The sequence below is a fragment of the Pseudochaenichthys georgianus genome, chromosome 7 (genome assembly GCF_902827115.2).
Source record: "Pseudochaenichthys georgianus chromosome 7, fPseGeo1.2, whole genome shotgun sequence".
NCBI lineage: Eukaryota > Metazoa > Chordata > Actinopteri > Perciformes > Channichthyidae > Pseudochaenichthys > Pseudochaenichthys georgianus.
Window position 1 is genome coordinate 36,912,054 of NC_047509.1, and position 21,994 is coordinate 36,934,047.

The 21,994-nt window shown below is 42.9% G+C and overlaps 1 protein-coding gene across 2 annotated transcripts in view; it reads right to left on the minus strand.

Moving 5' to 3' along the window:
- Nucleotides 1–21,994, minus strand: part of klhdc8b (kelch domain containing 8B) — a 334,510-nt gene that overhangs the window by 290,810 nt on the left and 21,706 nt on the right. The window contains exon 2 of one of the 2 annotated variants that reach the window (XM_034086709.2): nucleotides 13,616–13,772. The exons of the other annotated variant lie outside the window; for it this stretch is intronic. The gene's annotated coding sequence lies outside the window, so the exon portion shown is untranslated. The remainder of the gene's footprint in view (nucleotides 1–13,615; nucleotides 13,773–21,994) is intronic. 2 annotated transcript variants of the gene reach the window in all.

Here is a 21,994-nt window from a genome sequence, read left to right on the forward strand (position 1 = left end):
GACAGATCAGGGCAAGTGAACATAATGATGTGCTTCATTACAGATTCTTTCATATCAAGCAAGCATTAGGATTGTGTTTATTCTAATAATGCTGTCACGGATGAGTGAAGGAAGCAGGACCCAAATGCAGATAACTCTTGAGAAACCCTTTATTTCAAGGATACAGATAAATACAGAACAGAACACTCTCCGGTGAACTCCGTCACCAACAAACAATGACCCAACACTGAACACAGACAGAGACAAGACTAAATACAAGAAGGGGTAATCATGACAACGAGAAACAGCCGGGCAGGGGAGGAGAAACACAAGGACAACAGGTGAACACAATCGGGTAATCAGGGAGGGAAACAGACAGAAGCAGACAGGCAGGAAACGGGGGTGAAACACTTTACACATAAGACAGGAAACCCAAAGACAAGAAAAACACCAACACAGACAAAACTACAAACGTGACATAACATGTGAATTGTGACAGATGCACACATTGGTCAGAGAGCTGAATGGAATCTGTCCTTACAGTTAGTGGGAATTTCAGTATAATCTATATCCTCAAAGGAACCCGCCTGTGGAAGGTAAACAATGTACTTAACGGTAATGAAGTAAGAACTTGTGTGCATGATAAGGTAGTTTAAGCCTCATACATACCGTGTATATAAGATGCTAATGAGCCCTCACACCACTTAAGGGTTTTTCAGATAGCATATAGGGTTCCCAATGTAAACATGAAAACAAAAGACGAATGAATAAGACTGCTGATGTCTGGTTGATGAACGAGTGTGTTCCAAATTGCTGCAACAACTCGTTAGTGACTATGGCAACCAAATAAAGCACACAGAAAACAGAACCAACAAAGCATGAGCTGATTTAGCTAGCACCTGAGGGCCCTGAATAATGTGACCTCTTCATCAACATTGAACAACCAATTTAAATCAGCAGTATTATTACCACAATTAAACTGCAGGGTTTGGCATATCTGTTTTTTTGTTTTCCATTTGCTAAAGTTTTAGATTGTACCTTTTTTGGTACCAGTTTGCTCCAATTGAGCGGTGTTGATACGAGAAGGTCGTTTCAAGGAGGCCCATTACGCTTTATGGGGTTTCCCTCTCCTGTGGTTCTATAGGTTTCTGTGCATGTCAATGGTCTGCAAAGGCTAAACATCCCTGTGTTCCCTCCAGAGAGAGTTTCTCTCCCCTACCTAAAACACTTCCATTGGACTCAACATTAAGGCATAATATTTAAGAAGGAAATCATTTATTTTACAGCATTTGTTGATTTATATGGAATACAATACACTTCATTTCTATCAGTTTTCTGGTTGAACGGTTAATGCAAAACAATTTTGAATTGGGTGGTTAGGAAGGAAGGGAGAGTTCTCTGTTGCAATGTTATGTTCATTCTTGTTAGACAAATGTTGTTGGTGACTTCCATATCCATTTGTGCTGGTCACGTGGATGTTAACTTTATTTCAAGGTTATGTACAGGTATTTAAGATTAAGATTAAGATGGACTTTTATTAATCCCTCGTGGGGAAATTGTTTTCTGTGCATTTGACCCATCCTAGTGTTAGGAGCAGTGGGCTGCCATTTTGAACAGCGCCCGGGGAGCAGTGTGGGGACGGTGCCTTGCTCAGAGACACCTCGGTAGCACTTTGTCTTGCCGGGACTTGAACAGGTGACCTTCCAGTTGCCAAACCAAGGTCCCTATTGACTTCGCCACCACCAAATATGCCTGCATCGTGGCAATAATGAACACTGTATTTTAAGCAACATAATCCTATGTGCCACTAAATTAGTTTAATTATGGTAATTACCCACAGGCCTGAGGCAAAAGGCTTTCACTGTACAATGACAGGCTTGACAATCATCTCATCAACAGGATGATGATATATCATTCTGCTCCGCTGTATCCTCTTCTCACATCACAGACATTTTCAAAGCATTAAAATAGCTCATACATCTGCGACAGTACTGCAACAGGTGGGTCTGTCTGTGCAGAGTCTTCACTTGGAAACTAAACATGCAAGACATGCAAAGGGCACTAGGAGCCTCGAGTAAACTTTGAGATTATTTCAGGCGGGTCGAGTTAAAAAATATCTGATGTGAATACCTTCTGAAGTATTGGATCATACCGTTATAAAACACCACCAAGGCAGAATGATTGAGGGTTGCATTGTTTACGATTGTCCTTTCAGCTATCTCAATTGCTCTAAAGAAAACACAATCCCTTCCAATCTATTCCAATAGTGCACTAATACAATGATACCTCCATTCTGATCCGGCTCAGATAGAGGGGCAATAACCGCTTTGCTGAAGCAATATTGTGGTCACCGAGTGGTATGGAATGAGATCCACAAATACCCACAAAGGTCTGGGCCATAGCACAATGCATTGGATAGAAATGCTGGTAATACCGAGACTGATATGTGTTGCCACTGATCAAAGAAATATATGTATCTGCCTCCAATAAAGTATAATCTGAAAGCAATGTATTTATATCTGTATCTGCTGGTCGGGCTTTACGATATAAGTAGGAATTCATATGTTATATCTAGGGCTGCACAACCAACCAAAATGTAAAGGGGCCCTATTATGATTTTTGGGGTGTACCCTTTCCTGTAGTTTGATATATAGGTTTGTGTGCAAAGGATAGTTTCTCCACCTTGACCATTGTAAAATGATCAATCCCTCCAATATCGTTAATCATATCGCAAATGCAATATCAGTCAAACATTAGGAGAGTTTTAACAATGTGCAGCCCTAGTTAATTCCACTACAGGAAAGACTTGATAGTCTCTGCAATTTGGTCGATTTACCAAATATGTATATTGGCATGGGGAATCGGCCAAAAGGAGCTATGAATGATCAGAATATAGGATCCAGGCAAAAATCCAATATCGTGTATCCCATAAGTGATATATCCTTTACAAGGAGAAAAGGCTGATAGCCAATATGAGCAGTAATGCACTTCAAATGAAAAAGGCTTGACCTTGGAGAACTTGAGGTGCCGTGCTGTATATTGAAATGGGAATAGTTTTTTCCGGCTCATTCATCACATTCTCCATAGAGCTTGAGCCACTGCTAGATGGGGGTTTAACAGTGGAACCAGTGTGTGGTGAATTTCAATACAGATCAGGGCCACCAGCGTGAGACAATGTAATTTAGAGACGCAAGCGCACAGATACACTAAGAACCACACACAATGTAAATGAATGTGTTGAAAGATGTGACCAAATACAAATAAAGGCAGGAAAAAAAAAAGATAAAAGGAGGGTGCTAGAGGGAAAAAACAGAAAACAGAGGGCGAGGCCAATCATAGTCAAAGGAAGTTAGATTGTCTATGAGAAAATGACCCTACTTCTTACTGACTTGATAACCCCAGTAATCAATGTGGTCTTAATCACTACTTTTATTAGCAAAGAAGAACAGGAGAAAAGATGATGTTCAAGGGAAGACAGAAAGAAAAGAGGAAAGGAGAGAGATGTTGGATGAGATGTGACTGAAAAGAAAAACAAGAGGGTGCTAGATGAGAAACAGAAAGTAGAGGGAGAGATCGATCAAAGTGAAGGGATGTCCGGTTGTATGGATGTCTATGAGAACATGTTAAGATCCTACTTCTAACTTGATTTATAACATCAGTAAACCTTTTTCTCACAAGTTAGTGGACTCAATTGCGAGAAAGAACAAAATGAAAGAAGTCTGGAAGAAAGTCCAAACACTAAATGCAAAGAAATAAAAAGATAATGGAAGATAGAACTTTGGAATATAGAGGAACTGCTACTGAGAGAGGTGACTGAATAAAAAAACAGGCAGGGGAAATAAATAAAACAGGGAAAGTGCTCGTGTGAAACAGAAAGTAAAGAGATGCCGCTCATCGTCTACCAGGCACGTAAGAGCGAAGACCAAATGTGTTTGCATGAGGATTATACTGTCGGCCGCACAGACTAAATGAAAGCGTGTCACTCTGGCGCACATTTCCCATCAGTCCCACTAAGAGGAACAGCAGGACGGTCCACACTGATGCCCCCGAGGTTAACTGTCCAATCAGATGCTCCACTACCCGTATCCAAGGAGACAGCTTCAATGACATCACTGAGGGTGAGGGCTGGTAGTGTAACACAAACTGATAAGACAACACGTCGCCAGTGATTTTACCCCACGGCCACATTGAAGACTGTTTAATCTTCTCTGTAATCCTCTTTGTGCAGACTTCACTTTCTTTTTCTCCATCCCTGTGACAACTGATGGATAATAGCAGCTGGAAAAATTAAGCGAAATGAAGGCAAGGCACTACAGGCAAACACATCATTTTTACATGAACTGGTCAATTTTGAGAGTTTGGGCTTTTTTTCCCTTTCTTCCATAAAGTTGAATACAAGAGCCGCGTTCACACTGCGGTACTTTTCCCACAAAGGTTCATGCAAACTTAGTTCATGCGAACTCTTTAGTTCTCATGAACTAAGTACAGATCGCGTTCACACCGGAATAAGTCCCTGGGGGAGGATTAGGCAAATGAAGCCGCTGACGTCACTTCTTCTTCTTCTGCTTTGGGTTTACTGGCAGGCCGCAAACCACTTCACGGCGTATACTGCCGCCAGGGTTGGGAGGGTTACTTTGTAAATGTAATCAGTTACTGATTACTGATTACATGGCTCTGAAAGTAATCCGAATACAGTTACAGTTATGTGTCTTTAAAAACGTAATCAGATTACTTTTAGATTACTTTTGGATTACTTTCTTTTTCCATCTAAAATGGGTATGTTTTGGTGAACAGGAGACACAAAAAGCAAAAGGAAACTGAACGTGTTTTTACTGTTTTAATGGCTTATCAAGAGCACAACTGAAACATCACATCTGAAACGATTTAACAACATAATACACTTGTTGGGGATGCAGCTTGGGATGTGAGGAGTGAGTGAGGGACACGGCTTAGAAAGGGCGTGTCGCCTTCTGTCCTGCCAGTGTTGGCAGGACATGAATTAAAATGTCGAACTCGGACTTCATTTTAAGGACATTTCGGCCAGGGGTGTAGAGCTATATTTGTTTAAGCACCTGATCGGCAAAACAGGAGAGGAGAGTGTGTGCACCAGTCTGCCTTGATCTATGAATTCCTGTCTGTGACTCTCACAGTATCTGCTGCCCGCAGCTGTTTCATAGAAGGAAAACCTGCTTCACTTCATGACATCTCTGCAGCGCCAGGAGGCAGCGGGAGGGTTAACGCAGCCTCTGAAGACGAGCTCGCACCGCCTTTCGCACCGCCTTCACTGTGTGTACCTTCAGAAATAATCATTAGTAAGGCTAAAGAGCGACCGCAGGCTGATGTGTTTTAACCACACACACCTCTATATACACACACGCGATTTAAACGCAGACTTTTGTTCCTCCATGTTTCGTTGTTATTGTTTCAGAGCGAGCGGACCCGCGATTTCTTTTCAAACGCTTTTTTGGCCCATCTGCGGTGGTAACAGGGTTTGTGCGCTGTGATGATTCCGCGTACCTTTAGTAATGAATATTAAATGTTGTGAGGAAATCTTTCCACCAATAATTCCAATAAGTAATCCAAAATGTATTCACTTCAGGTTTACGAAAGTAACTGTAATCAGATTACTCGTTTTTCAAATGTAACGCGAGCTGAATACAGTTACTTGATTTTTGTATTCTGATTACGTAACGCCGTTACATGTATTCCGTTACAACCCAACCCTGACTGCCGCCCAAAGTCCCCGGCCGGAAGTCCCCGGAGTTGGGGACTGGCTTCAGTAGAAGCTGCTGGGAGTCCCAGCAGCTTCTACTGAAGCCTTCCGACTAAATCGCCAGAACGCCGACACCTCCTCATCTCCACCGCTCCCATGTTTTATTTTGTGTTGCCATAAGTTAGTCTCTCTGCGTTTCTGCGCTGGGCTAATGCTAATGCTAATAATGCTAATGCGAGGATAATAAAATGGCGGCTTCACAAAACGTTTTGGGAGTTTTACGGGGCGTGGTTTGCAATCCGCCCAGCCAATCAGAAATATAGCTCTTTTCTCAAAAAAGAGCCGCTCGAAAGTCCCTGCTCTCTCGCAGGGACTTTCGAGGGGGTAAAAAGGTTCGCATGAACTACTTTTAGTACCGGCTCTTTTTGGTGTGAACGCGATCATGAACTAAGTTCGCATTAACCTTTGTGGGAAAAGTACCGCAGTGTGAACGCGGCTAAGCAGAAATTTGTATGGGGGCTTGGCTTGGGAACCGGAGGGTGGCCGGTTCAAGTCCCTGAACAGACGTAGTGAGTATGGACTAGTACTTGGAGAGGTCCCAGTTCAGAGGTCAAATGTCACTGTGTGTGCTGTGTACATGTGTGTGACAAATGCAGAGGGCATCATCTGTTACTAAAGTTGTTTCCTTTGTCTATGAGTGTAGAGTTCCCCTACATTCATCAAACGTTTTCATTAGATGATTTTTCATTTGGATCATTAGATATAACTTTTGTATATGGACATAGGTATTACTTTTCCGTTTTATCATTGTACAAATGTATGTCTTAATAATAGTGGATTTCTATCTACATCTAGTAATAATCTTTTTACCCTATTCACCTTGCAAAATGAAATGTCTGCAAGTTATTTAATAATATTTAAATGGCTCATTTGTTAATTTCTTAGCATAATATTTCCAAAAAACAAGTATACACGTTTTTAAAGTGATATTATTGTTGTCGCAACTGGACATTTTTAACAGGGTGCTCCGCGTTGGAATGTGTGTATCTATGTATGTCTACTTGTGTTTTTGTTGTTTTCCAGCTGTGAAACAAATATCCTCCTGGGACAGTAAATGGTAATCTTTCTGTAATGGCTGCCATTAGCCTACAGAGGTGCCCAGTACGTCGACCGCGGGCGACCGGCAATGCTGGTAGACCGCGAGTCATTCATTAAAATAAAAAAAATCAAGCTCCGTTAAAATAGACAAAACAGGTTTTGATCCCTCCTCCCTTGTCCTCCCTGCCACTTAATTCAGGAGTTTACTTGATTGACAGAAAAAGCGACCTATCGCTTTCCAGTCTGTTAACCCAGAATGAGAGAGAGAGAGAGAGAGAGAGAGAGAGAGAGAGAGAGAGAGAGAGAGAGAGAGAGAGAGAGAGAGAGAGAGAGAGAGAGAGAGAGATATTGTCGAAATGCGCCATAAGAGACATACTAAAGACACTTAGGATAAGTCCATGAGAAAAATGACCCTACTTATCACTTCATTCATACATTACATCAGTAATCCTTTTTCTAATACATTTTTTTGTCTCAATCCAGTGATTCACGTCTTCTCCAAAAAAGCATGATGCTCATTTTGTAAATTATGGAGTAAAATAGATGTCTATAGAGAACCGCAGTGACGCATCCTAAAACCCGGAAGTAAGTTAGCATTCTTCCGGTTCCTTCGACAAAAAGCAATGCAATTTCTCCATAGGATTTTGGAAAATAGCTCGAAATAAGGTCTGTGGTTGACACATTGAAGAGACAGATCACGTTTTGTATCACCTCTGGCCGAAATGTCCTTAAAATTAAGTCTGAGTTCGAAATATATCTCAAATAATGTATGCACTGTCATTTCCCCATGTAAACATAACAGTCTGCAATGAAATGGTTGTCTCCTATGTGATCCACTTCTTCCTTGGCGCACCGGTAACTTTCTCAAAAAAAAATAAAGTAAACATTTATTTTCTCTGTCTTTTTTTTGTTTTCAATGTCCCTTTAGGGGTTCCGTAAAAATGTGTTCCAATTAGATATTTTCTTTTAAAATAATGACAGCATTGTGTGTGGCGTTTCTTGTTCAACGTGATGTTGGATTTAACACCCCGTGAAAATGACCAGTGGCTGTTGCACCAGCCTGTCATGCTCTGAGTCCATCTGTTTGTTCCACAAAGCCGGCCTCGAGTTTTAATCTACAACAGGGTTGAGGTCACACACACTGAGCTGGACATATTACCAATGCTTTACTGGTTTAATTGGAACAGGGGGATGGCTTTTTCTATGAATCCCTAGTGTCTTCCTCCTGCAGCTGTGCACTTTACAATTCACATGCAATACTGCATCTCTGAGTAGAGCAAGATACAAATATTCATTGAATTCAAGCATATGATTGACATCAGAATAATTCATAACATTTGACACCCTTTTACCTCTACTTCTCCATTGACTTGTGTAAAACTGAAATTACTTGGCACTGACGGCCAGGCTTATTTTATTCTTTTCATTTCAACACTCACCCTGCAGTAATATTGAGTGATGCACCTTCCTGCAGAGAGTGAAGCCCATAGCTCTTATTGCATGGGAGGTTTTCTGAGAACACAGCGGTGCACTGCTCTGTTCCGCCACTGAAGAGAGGCAGGGACATCATGCAGAAATGAACAAATCAAAAGCAAAGGGGGGGGGGAAACAAATAGAGGAAACTAAGAGACCAAGGGAAATCATGAAGTGGGTATGATAGCTTATTAAAAAAAATGGGGTGAAGAGGTGAGGGGTGAGGGAGGAACAGTAGGGGAACAGGCCTGTTGTAAACATAAACAGATACAGATCAGCAGATTTGGGAGCTGCCTCTGAAGGCTGCTTTCCTTCCTCTGAGAAGGGTTGCCAAGAAACAAGACTTAAACAACTCAGAAACAAGTAGCAGAGATCTTTTAGAGCAGTGGTTCTCAACTGGTGGATCGCGGACCCGTTTCGAGTGGGTCGCAGATGTTTTGAAAAAAGTCAAACTTTTATTTTGAAGGCCCTAACGCTGTGCATGCTGGAAGTACCGGAGACCATAAACGTTTTTTATAAAACTTCTGTCACGTAGTGATCATCTTCTCAATAAAACATCTTTGCAAGGTCTTTGAGTCTTCTGGCCAATCAGAATCAAGATTGTTGCCGGAAGTCCCCACGGAGAATAACTTTGCGGTAGAACTATTTATACATCCATGGGTACAACTTCAGATACAAATGAAGTTGAACACATAATGAAATATGACCCCCGGTTTGATGACTGACAGGTCACAGAACAATGGGAGCTATCTACCCTTACCCACAAATTAAAGTAATTCACACAGACTATCTCCTCTTTGCTCTTCTCTCTGTGTGGAGCAGCAAGCTGTCAGAACAAAGTGAAAACAAACAATGGCATATTATTAATATGTCGGGTAGTAATAGATTTATTTATTTTCTTCTCAGAGTGTACCAGAATGCGTAGTTTATGGGTCATTCCAGAATTGGAGGACAATTTAGACACCAACATTTTTGAAAAATGAACCTTTTATTTTATAATTTTTTTATTTATTTAGGAAAAACAGATAATAAACCATAAAAAGTGATTTGCCCAGCTAGGCATCACATGTATATTTTCCAATGAAGAATTACCCCTGTTACTCTAATTATAGTAACAGGGTTGAAAATCAATGCTAATTTGAGCTTTAACCTCAGGAATTATTGCTAGCATGTAATGGCAAGGCAAGGACAAAGGCAAGGACAAACTTGGATATCTAATGCAAGAAATATAACTTTGAAATTAATATGCTTTATTCTGATAATATGAGTAACAAGGTTGAGTGGGTCAGAGTGCCACATTCTTTTAAGACTGAAAAGATTGTAAAAATATGAAAAATAAAGGAGAGGACTTAGTTTTGGTCTACCCATGGCACTAGCACATGGCTTGCTGATGTCACTTCCACTGTGTCATCTGATTTACAGTTTTTTTTTTTCACTGTGCCAATCTAAAAAGGTTTGGTGTGAAGCCAAGCGGCAAACTCTGGGGAAGAGCCGGGAAGCCAATACGGAAGTGCCACACACTGCAGTTCATATATTGGCCGATAGGCGATGGCTGCAGAAAGGAGCAATTTCCATAGACCCCCATGTTAAAATGCCCAATTTTACAGCAGAAAAAAACATGTTTCTACCCCTGGCTCCATACATTTTTATTATCGATATAGTTAGATTCCACCTTCATGATTATGGATCTGTGAGTGAATTGTTTTCTAACACGACCCTTTTATTTATATTAGGTCTTAAAGTTGTTGCATTAATTAGGGCGTGGTCACGTTGATGGACACGTACATGCCTCACTGTCAGCTAACAGCAACTTGTCCACTCTGCTAGGCTACAACCATAGAGGCTACAACGTTAGTTAGTCATAGTACTGTACTTGACCCTTTAGCTTTAGCCGTGTTCGTGGTGATTGTGCCTTTTAGGGAATATTGTTACAAATACCAGACAATTAAGATGTCGTGCTGTGCACTTGAATGTACTAACAGAACTTCCAAGAAGTCTACTCTCAGTTTTTTTCGGTGAGTAAAATGATAATATTATACGTTAACCCCGTTAGCAGGTGTTTGTGTGCTTGTTAGCTTAGCTTGTTACGTAGCTTATTAGCCAGCTAAGTATGAAGGTAGATATGGTGCAAAATGTGAGAGCGTGTAAAACCTGATGTGAGCACTTGCAGAAAAGAAATCTGAGTTTGTGTGCTTACATTTACACTTATATAAAATATCCACGTAACTGTGAACCAAATGTACACTTGTAAAAAATATCCACGTAACTGTGAACCAAATTTGAAGTCACAGAAGAAAAAAACAAGTTTTGTAGCTTGTAAAAAAAAATGAACTTAGAGATGAAATGTTCACTTGCAGAAAAATACATATTTTTTAAATATATTTTCCATTACAACTGCAACTTTATTTATTACAACCTCTCAAATCAGTCATTACAACTTGAAGAATCTGCTCTGTGGCAGTATAAATCGACGAATCTGCGGTCTTGACTTTTGCTACACTTCTTGCGATAAATGTGTCGCAAAAGTAATTTTCACCTGTAGATGTGGGGGGAGGGAGGGGGGTTGGAGCGAAGGGGCGGAGCTATCAGAACAACAATTTTCAATGTGAAATAGATCTGATTAAATAAAGAGTAAAAGCACAATCTTAAATGTTGACATTTATCATTTTCCTATGCTTATTGTTAATGTAGTGGTGTTATAAACTAAATGTTGTCCTAAAGAAAATTAAGATGTTTTTTATTTGTTGACAAAAGATTTAAAGTTGATGCTCACAACATGTGGGGACATTTATGGAGAAAAATGTTTCTATTGTAAAACAAATATTTATCTGCATACTGAACAATTTCAAAACTCTCTAAAAGGTATTATCTTCTGTGACGGTACGACCCTGTAGGGATTGTGGGTATTGCACTTCATAATTACATTCTATGGTATGCTTATGACATTGATGCCAAAATACATGGGACTAGGGAAGACCTTCCTGTTGTTTGCATTGTCACTGATAAATGACGGCGTAGTATTCATTGTCAAGATGTTGTGTTTTTAAACTTGGGACTCTTTTCAGACTGCTCCGGCTTGGGAAAAGATTTTAGCCTTAATGTGTAATGTTTTCTGTATTGTATGGTAAGCTTATCCTTTCATTTGATAGTCCCATTTGGATGTCATAGCTAACATTTTCAGTAAGCAGTAGACAAAAGAAGTGAAAATATGAATGTAATTTATTTTCAATATTTACATAAATACAGAATTATTTTAACAAATAAAATAACAAAAAAACATCATAACAAATACAAAATAAAAGGTTTGACAGACTACAAACAGCTACAGAGTCCATTGGGGGAAGAGGGGGGGGTGGGATGTGGGGAAGAGGAAGAGCAGCCATGTTAACAGTGTTATGGCTACAGATGTAATATCTAACTCAACATTAGCCATGACAGTCTGGGCTTAGCAAGGGCCTTAGAATACATACTCTAAAGGCCAAATCCAAAGACAGTGATACTGACATTTTAGCAGTTGATTTTACCATTACAAGAGACATATATCAATAGAATAATATCAACAAAAGTAAATAAAATCCCTATTTTAAATGCTATATTTGACATGCAAGTTGGTCACCAAGAAAAAGACAAGAGAAAAATGCCATTTTAGGGGATGTTCGAGAGCTATTTGATCATTTAAATAATATTTTGAAACCACTTTTTCTACAACTCTATATACATTTTGTCTCAAGACAAGTATGTTTACTGTTTGTTTGCATAATAGGTGACCTTTAAGGCCCTGACACACCAACCCGATTTTGGGAGTCAGAGGCCGTCAGAGGCTGTCGGGCATTCGCGGCGCCGTAGTCAGGTTGGTGTGTCCCGCACCGTCGACCGTGACACGCCTTATTTGGACTGCCAGACCCGATGCATGGCCGATTCAACATGTTGAATCGGCCATGCATCGGGTCTGGCAGTCGGACCAAATAATCACTCTGATTGGCTGTTCAGCTAGCAAATCAGTGCATGAGAAGCGAAGCGGAAGTGAGGGACGTAAACAAACGATTTAAGAAGGCACACAGACTGCTATTCATTTTCATCTCATCATGGCGATCTGGAATGATGCAAACGAAGACCTGCTCATCACCTTGATCCAGGAGAGGCCAGCTCTGTATGATATTACGGAGAAAAGATACTCTTCTTCTTCTCTGTCTTCCGGTTGTTGCCTCTTTTGAATGACGAATACACACTACCGCCGCCTGCTGGTAAGGAGAGTTATTGCCACTCATGCACTGAAGTCGGTGCGGTGTGTTCCCGTGCGACACATGGCCAAAACGCAGGAGAACACGGCCAGGCAACAGCTAGTCCTCTGGTGACTGCTTGGTGTGTCAGGGCCTTTACATTTCAATGTTAAACCCCTAATCAAAACACGTGTCCCTACTTTTGCCCCACCGGCTGCTGATGTATGCATGACACAAACAGGATGTGTACAGAATGTGTAAACGGCTGGTAAACCACACCGTCTGGCTCTGTTAGGACCTTGTTTGGAGCCCCCACATGATGTAGTAATTGCCTCCCTCTGTTATCTGATTCAGATTTCTCTCTCTGCTGTCTCCTTCTCTCTCTCATATCCCCATGCAGCTATAAACCTTCAAACATATTTTGACAAATGGAGCTTGGATGTTGTTTTTGCCATTGTTTGTATTGGGTATGATAACAACATACGCACCAAATTGCTGGTATCTGGGAACAGGGGGACAATTATACAACAGCTGCTGTGTCTTCTGAAAATTGCGTTCCAAAATCACCAAACTGCAGTGTCAACACGGTTATGAGGGGGAGACAAGGTCGGGGTGTATCTGTCAATCAAACAAAAAACCACTTGAGATCGCTGTTCATGTCACGTCAGACGTAAAGTCAACAATAATTATTTTACATTAGTATTATGATGTTACAAACATACTTATTTTAAGCCAAATCATGGTCTCTTACTTATTTTTATGGATATTTATTTGTTTCGATTTGTTAACATTGAAGTCCAGATGGCAGCTAATGGAGTCCAATTGTGTTCCTGGAAATGTCGAGTACACCAAAGTTGGATGACTGTGCTGGCCCCCAGCCCATAGAAATGTGTTCATGTAAATGTAATGAGTTAAAAACTGAATTTGAGAAAGGCGGTATCGTGTGGCAGTAATTATCAGTTTATTCTTTTAAACAATTCTTTTGTAATGTATTTTCAGACGGGTTCCATGGCTTTATTCATAACTTCTCCACATGTCATTAGATACTGTCCCACATCTTATGTCTGCAGGTTTGTAGTCAGAAAAGCTGCACTATGAATAAGAACCTGGATATAAAGTGCTCTTTACTCACAGCGAGGCAGGGCGAAGAGGTTGAGGTGGAAACAGATAGTAACTCTCGTTTCTTTGGCGACCTCCCAGGACAGCTTGCCCCACTGCATACAGCTGTTATCCAGGTGCAAACACGTTTCAACAGCCCACACATGTCCATTAGGAGAAACGCGCTGAAGCTTCAGAAATGATGCAAATAAAAAAACACAAATGTGACCAAAAATATGCAAGAGAAAAAATATCTTCGCCAGCTTGACAACACATTTCCTAAAAGCGTTGCATAAGCAAAATGCCGCACATAAAAATGCTGCATGAAGCTCATAACACAACGGAAAACCAGGGGACACAAAAAAGTGGTTCACACAGCTGGGACCGGAGCACTTGGTGGAGTTCTGGGATTATAAAGGTGTCCAACTGTCACTGGAAACCTGCCTAAAACTCTGCAGACAGTTACAACTTATAATTGCAGAAGGTCAACAAGAGCTTCAGTCCCAGCTGGTTGTTGGTTTCCTTTAGGTGGGTGGCACCGCTCGCTCTCCCTATAGTAGCACAACGGCACAGCCAGAGCAGAGGCGGTGTTCCACATATCATTTCAAGGCAGCTTCAGTTTGTAGGAAACAGGGTTGGCAAAAGCAAAAGCATTTTAACAATAAGACAGCTTGTTAACAAGGTCACCAAGATGATCGAGTTGGAACTAAAGCTGAGAGCAAATGCGTCTGAAAGAATTCCTTGTGCACGGGAGAACTGTGTACACAACTACGGAAAGTCAGGAAGGTCAAAGTCAAACCATTCACACTGTAAATGATTTGCAGTTAAGTTCCAGCACTGTGGTAAAGTGTAACAAAACTCGCTGTGTGTGTGTGTGTGTGTGTGTGTGTGTGTGTGTGTGTGTGTGTGTGTGTGTGTGTGTGTGTGTGTGTGTGTGTGTGTGTGTGTGTGTGTGTGTGTGTGTGTGTGTGTGTGTGTGTGTGTGTGTGTGTGTGTGTGTGTGTGTGTGTGTGTGTGTGTGTGTGTGTGTGTGTGTGTGTGTGGTGGAGAAAACATTGAGAGGAGGAGGGAGCTGGAGCTTCTCTCTGCTCCACTGCTCCGTCCACTCTGCCTGACTCTGAGCATTTGTTGTCCTGTCCCCCCCCCCCCCCCACACCCGTCCCCCCCCCTCTCTTTTCTGTCTCCCCTCGCAGCATGAGCCTCAGCGGGGCATCTGGGGACTCGCTGTGCCGTTCAGCCCAATCTCCCCACCCAGCAACGCAGTTTCCCACCAGATGCTGCTCTCTTCTTTAAATAGATAGGATGTTGAGAGAAGAAACGGTAGAGGATGGGGGGGGTGATACACATGGAACATGCCAGTGAGGGTGGGTTTGAGGACTAAAAGGAGGAGAGCTGGAGGAATGGGTGGGCTACAGGCAAGGACAGAGATGCAAAAATGGTATCTGGCTGGCACATGTCGGGTATCTAATGTGCAGTAAAATGCAACGTCATAAACAAACTAATGTGAGGTGGAGACAGAAGAGAGATGAGACGAGATGGAGAGAGACGAATGCATAAACACAGAAGCAAAGGGGCGATCGAGGAAGCAGTATTCATCTGTGTGGGCTTGTTATTTAAATACAGAGCTTGCATTAATGTAACAATAATTATTTGAAAATGGAGAAAGATTAACCCTCTGGAGTCTAAGGGTATTTTCTCGATTTTTAGATGTTCCCTTAAATCACCTTTTAAATGTACTTCTTCTAACATGGCACCCCGTGTGTTCCATATCAACATGTTCAGGACAATCTCTGGTCTTGCTATGAATGCTTAGAGCACTGTGTGATGACATAAGTAGAGTCTAAAGCTTAACATTTGACATTTCGGAACATCTTCAAAACTATTGTGAAAACACAAATGTACTGATTTCATCGAAAAAATGTGGTGTTTTAGATTTCGTAACCAAAGTATTAGGATCACAAAAGCAGTGGAATATTTGAATTACACTGTATATAAACGTGTTATTCATGTCTAAAATGAAAAAAATGTAATTCGAATTTTGAGTAAAACAGGTCTTTATCACTCTACTTTCCCCACAGCAGGGACTGAGAGACATCAGGACTGAATACTGACTTCACGTTACATACCAAGGTTCATGTGATGTGTACAAATACTAATTGAGCATTAGAACTGGTTTTTTTCAACCAACTATTTTATAAATATAAGAAACTGAAAAATTCATTATAAATGTAAAGACAGTGTCAAGGTCTTTGTCATGTCTGTCTTCCAAGACAGTGGGTCTGGCTGCTGTGTAGGTGGGGGTGATGGTGCATGGGCTGCAGCAGGGGCGGACTGGCCCTTGGGAATACCGGGAGTTTCCCCGGTGGGCCGGTGCCGTGTGTGGGCCGGAGGGCCAAAAACAAAACAAAAAATCTTTTTTTTTTGCATAAATCCTACCGGCCCACATTTGTAAGTGTTCCGGCCCAGCCCAGTGGGGTTTGGCCAGGGTTGGGTTGTAACAGAATACATGTAACGGCGGTACGTAATCAGAATACAAAAGTCAAGTAACTGTATTCAGCTCGCGTTACATTAGAAAAACTAGTAATCTGATTACAGTTACTTTCGTAAACCTGTAGTGAATACATTTTGGATTACTTATTGGAATTATGGGTGGAAAGATTTCCTCACAACATTTAATATTCATTACTAGTAGGTACAGCGGAATCATCACAGCGCACAAAACCGCGCAGATGGACCAAAAAGGGGAGCGTTTGAAAAAAATGTGCGGGTCCGCTCAGTGAAACAATAACAACGTAACATGGAGGAACAAAAGTCTGCGTTTAAATCGTGTGTGTGTCGTAGGTAGAGGTGTGTGTGGTTAAAACACATCAGCCACACCGCTATTTAGCCTTTCTAATGATCCTGAAGGTAAACACAGCGAAGGCGGTGCGTGAAAGGCACGGCGCGCTCCTCTTCTCAGAGGCTGAGTTAACCCTCCCGCTGCCTCCTGGCGCTGCAGAGATGTCATGGAGTGAAGCAGGTTTTCCTTCTATGAAACAGCTGTGGGCAGCAGATACTGTGAGAGTCACAGACAGGAATTCACTGTGGTAAAGTGTAACAAAACTCGCTGTGTGTGTGTGTGTGTGTGTGTGTGTGTGTGTGTGTGTGTGTGTGTGTGTGTGTGTGTGTGTGTGTGTGTGTGTGTGTGTGTGTGTGTGTGTGTGTGTGTGTGTGTGTGTGTGTGTGTGTGTGTGTGTGTGTGTGTGTGTGTGTGTGTGTGTGTGTGTGTGTGTGTGTGTGTGTGTGTGATTCACTGTCCCTCAGCAGGTTGTGGCATGTGTTTACATATTGAGTATTTTCAGTCTTGAGAGGTCATTAACCTCCTTGAAACCTGGGATTACTAAATTCAACTTGTTACAGTAAATGTCCCTTATTTCTTTGAATGTTTGGCACTTCAGGAGGAAGTACATCTCTGTCTCAGTGACCACATATTCTGTTTTCTTTTGGTTGCCAGGATCTTTTGAGTCTTCCTGTTTCGATTGCCAGTCTGTGGTCACTGAGCCTGTACTTGGTTAGGGTCTGTCTCTGCTTTCTATCTCTGACAGTAGAGAGATATTCTGCCAGCTCATAATCTCTGTTTAGAGCCAGGTAACATTCTAATGTAGTGCCGAGAGATATGGAGTCAGAGGCGGTGCATCGAAGGTGCAAAAGGGAACTTTAATGAGGAGCAGAAAAGGACATGTTGTCGGGTCGCAGCCCGGGTCGACAAGAGAGAGAGCCAAGAGGGCACACCTATTTATAGGTAACCCATAACATGTCCGTGTGGGAACAATAACCGCAACTGTAGTTCCAGGTTTGAATTATGTCCCAGTGGTTAAATAGGTAGTCACCACACAAGCCCCCCCAGAATTCAAACATGGCAAAAAAATATATATATATCCCCACGTCCGTGGAGGAAGCACCACAAGGGCCAAGGAGGGTGGGGCCGCAGGTGAGGACCGGGCCATGGAACGGGCCACGAAAGGGGGCCGCAGGAGAGGGCAGGGGCCCTAACGAGGGCGAGGGCACCCACACCGGGGGCGGGCCGTCGTAAGGGGGCCGCACTAGGTGTTGCGGAGAACCCAGCAGGAAAGAGGGCAACCCGGCCGCAGGCAGACGCACAACGGCGGCGGGCATGAAGTCCTCGGCAGGCGTCGAGGTATCCCCGGAAGAGAGGAGCAGTCCCCCCGGGAGGAAGGAGCACAACCCGGCCGCAGGCAGACGTGCCGCGGCGGCGGGCATGAAGTCCTCAGCAGGTGCTGAGGCATCACCGGGAAGCAGGAGAGGCCAGACAGGGTCCCGGAGCGCGTCACCCATGGGCCGATGGAGCATGGGCGACGTCCGGAACTGTCGAGGCGAGACGGGGTCCAGGAGTGCACCACCCAAGCGTCGATGACACCGTGAGTGGCGTCTGGAACCGCCGTCGAGGTGGTGAAAAAAACGAGAGTGTCCACATGAGGTCAACCGGCTGGTCGAACCTCCTCTCCGGGACCGGAAAAAAAATTGTCAACAGTCAGATGTTAACAAAAATATGTCGACAGCCGTTAACAGCTAGCCGTTAGCCGCTAGCTGGCAGCCATGGGCAGCTGCTAGCTGTCGTTAGCCCCTCGTGGTTAGCCGCTAGTCGTCGTCAGCTAGCGCAGCCTGGACGTGCAGCCGCACGCCCCGAAGAAACAAGCCCACGAGGTAGCAATCGGGTTGCTGGTCGACCCAGCAGGTCGTGCATCGTCCCCCTGCTGGTTGGAAAGCCGATGCGGGAACGGGGAGTAACGTCCCCAGCTCTTCTGCGGGGCGCACACCGAGCCTCAGTCCGCGTGCCATGCATTCACACGGCGAATACGCCTTTTTTTATGAGTGGGAAAAAAGTCTGTCACTCAGGGCAGTATTACACTATATATAATCCAGGGGGCGGTATTGCGCCTAAAAGCCAGCCGCCCGTAAATAAAAAATGAAGAACAAGAACAAAACACAACAAAACGAACACAATACATGAAGAAGAAAAGTTAGTAGCTATGGCGAGTTCACACAACACACAGGAGCTAGAAGACCCACCTGCTTCTTTTAAATCAGCTGTGTGGGAACATTTCGGGTTCCCTGTGGACTACAACAATGATGGGGTGCGAGTTGTGGATCGGACGCGGACGGTGTGTCGGCGTTGTTCGACAGCGGTGCGGTATGCTAGTGGTAACACGTCAAACATGCTCAATCACATCCGAGTCAGTCTCAGTCCCCAGCGAGAGGGTTTTCTCGACGGCAGGTGCCATAGTTACCGCCAACAGATCTGCCCTCACTACTGACAACGTAGACAAACTCATCTTTCTGAAGAAAAACTTGAAAATAGAGTAAAGCTCGAGTACCTTTATTTAGGCATAATGCTCACACACTCACAAGTTAACTGCACATGTTAGACATTGCTCCTAAAGGTACAGATTTTATTTTGTTTTATATTTATCATTGTATTTATTTTATATTTTGACATCAGGAGATGTTATACAGTTCTGTATTGCCTTTTTTTTGCATTGTGATTGAAACACTTTCTTATTATTTATTTTAATATTTTCAAGACATTCTTTTTAGTTGTTCAGCTTATTTAACCTTTTTGTTTGACATCAGCCATTATAAATAATATGGCCATCTGAGTGTTACTGTTTGTGTTTGTTTTTAACTGTGTAATACAGTTAATGATTCCAAATGTTAGAGTTCCTTATTTCCATACCAAAACTTGCACTACTGTTACAAATAAATAACAGCAAAAAAAATATATGCATTTGGGACTTTTTTTTTTGCTTTTCCCCGTACCGAACCGTGACCCCCAAACCGAGGTATGAACCGAACCGTGACTTCTGTGAACCGTTACACCCCTACTTGTTTGTGCTAAATGGTTTGTAAAGGCTAAAATCCCAAAGTTCCCTCCAGAAGGACACTAACTCTTCTATTGGCTAGAACTCCAACACATTGGACGTGGCTAAGGGGTTGGACATCTCTAAGTGGTTGACCAATCACAACAGAGCCGGTCAGCTAACCAATCAGAGCAGACTGGTGCTGCAGCACAGGCAGTATGAGAACAGTAAAGAGCTTTTTGAACATTAAAGCATGGAGACATGTCACAGTGACGGCATAAAAAACAAATTCAACCTGATCATGAGCATAATATATAACTGCTCTCCATATGATTGGTTAGCGACATCTCCAATAGTTATCCCATTATTATTCATATATCTCAGTAAGAGCCTATTTAAAGCTATGATGAAAGCTTAACACATGAATTATTTTCCCAAACCAAGATTATAGACCCACATATTGAATGAACTATTCGTGAAAGTGGCTGTGAGACCATTGCCGTCTAACATCTTCTGAAGGAGAGAGACTTCAAAGGTCCCACTTGTTTTAGAGGGTCCTCTTCATCTTCTGTATGGAGCGGGAGCACCACGATGCTTATTGAAAGGATCAATACCACTTTCATGTCTGTACACTAAATATACAGCTGGAGCCAGCAGCTCTTCCAAAAGGGATCATCTGCCAACCAGCACAACTGTTTTACAGAGGGATTATGTGTGGCGCTATTTCTTGGCTGGGAGCAGAGATTCCTGGAGTCTCAGGCGGTTGACTCACAAGTGCTAGAGAGGCAAGAAATAGTCCTGAATAAACCCTGCATCAAACAGAGAGCTGTAGTTTATTCTCTTCGCTTTTTTTGTATTCACAAACTACAATTATTGCCCTCAAATGGACAGATATTGTGTTACTTGTCATTTAGTGACTTAGTTACAATTTAATCTCCCATCATGCTTAAAATCAGCAATCATAATCCCCGCCCCCAAAACAACAGCAGCCTAAATAACTTCAGGCCCGTTGCCCTAACATCGGTGGTTATGAAATGCTTTGAGCGGCTGGTCTCACATCACATCAAGGCCTGCCTCCCCCCAGCCTTCGATCCTCATCAGTTTGTCTTCAGGCCAAACCGCTCCACGGAGGATGCCATTGCCATAACCCTCCACACCACACTAAGCCACCTGGAACATCCAGGAAACTATGCTAGGCTTCTCTTCATAGATTACAGCTCAGCCTTCAACACCATCATCCCTGGCATCCTCATCAATACACTTCTTGACCTCCACCTGCCCCCCTCCACATGTGCCTGGATAAAGGATTTCCTCACAAACAGACCACAATGTGTGAAACTGGGCTCCCATCTCTCTTCCACCCTAACACTCAGCACTGGAGCTCCCCAGGGCTGTGTGCTGAGTCCACTCCTGTATGCCTTATACACGCACGACTGCTCTCCCACCTACCCTTCAAACACCATCATTAAATATGCAGACGACACCACCGTCATCATCGGGCTCGTCTCAGGAGGTGATGAGACAGCCTATAGAGAGGAGGTCCGTAAACTGACGGAGTGGTGCGCGGTCAACAACCTACTGCTAAACTCAATACAAACTAAGAAATTATTATCGATTTCAGGAGAACCAGCATAGACCACGCCCCCCTCTACATTAACGGGGACTGTGTAGAGAGGGTGCCTTCATTTCAATTCCCAGGAGCTCACCTGGTCCACAAACACCACGGCAGTGATAAAGAAGGCCCAGCAGCGACTGTACTTCCTGAGACTGCTCAGAAAGAACCATCTGAACCAGAAGCTGCTGGTGACCTTCTATCGCTCTACAGTTGAGAGCGTCCTCACATACTGCATCTCTGCTTGGTATGCAGGTGCTCGGCTGCCGACAGGAAGGCTCTGCAGAGGGTCATTAACACAGCCCAGAGGATTATTGGCTGCCCTCTGCCCTCCCTGGAAGACGTCACCAGCTCTCGCTGCCTCAGGAGGACCAGTCCCACCCTGAAGGACTCATCCCACCCAGCCCGTCACCTGTTTGACCTGTTGCCCTCGGGCCGGCGCTACCGTTCACTGAAAGCCCGCTCCTCCAGATTCATAAACAGTTTCTTCCCATGGGCCATTAGGACATTAAACACACACAAATAACTCCCCATATCCCCACTGTGCAATAATCATGGTCTGTCCCTATGTATATATATATATATACATATATATGTTATCATAATTCTATTTTATTCATTTATTTATTTATGAATCCTGGTCATCTACTCTACATGACGATACGAAGCTGTGTGCACTACTTGCTGGTCGAAACTGTCAGACTTTTTAATCTGTGTTTTAATATGTCTGTTTTTAAAGCACTCGCTGGAGCAGTGACTATAAATCTTGTTGTATTCTGTACAATGACAATAAAAGCTTTTCAATTTGAATTAATTCCCTTAAAATGCCTATGAAACCAAATTGGGATTAAGTATTTTACCCAAGGACATTTCGACATTGGCCCATTTCCCCCTGAGCTGACATCATCGAAGCCCAATCATCAGCTACTGCACGTCCTTCCTG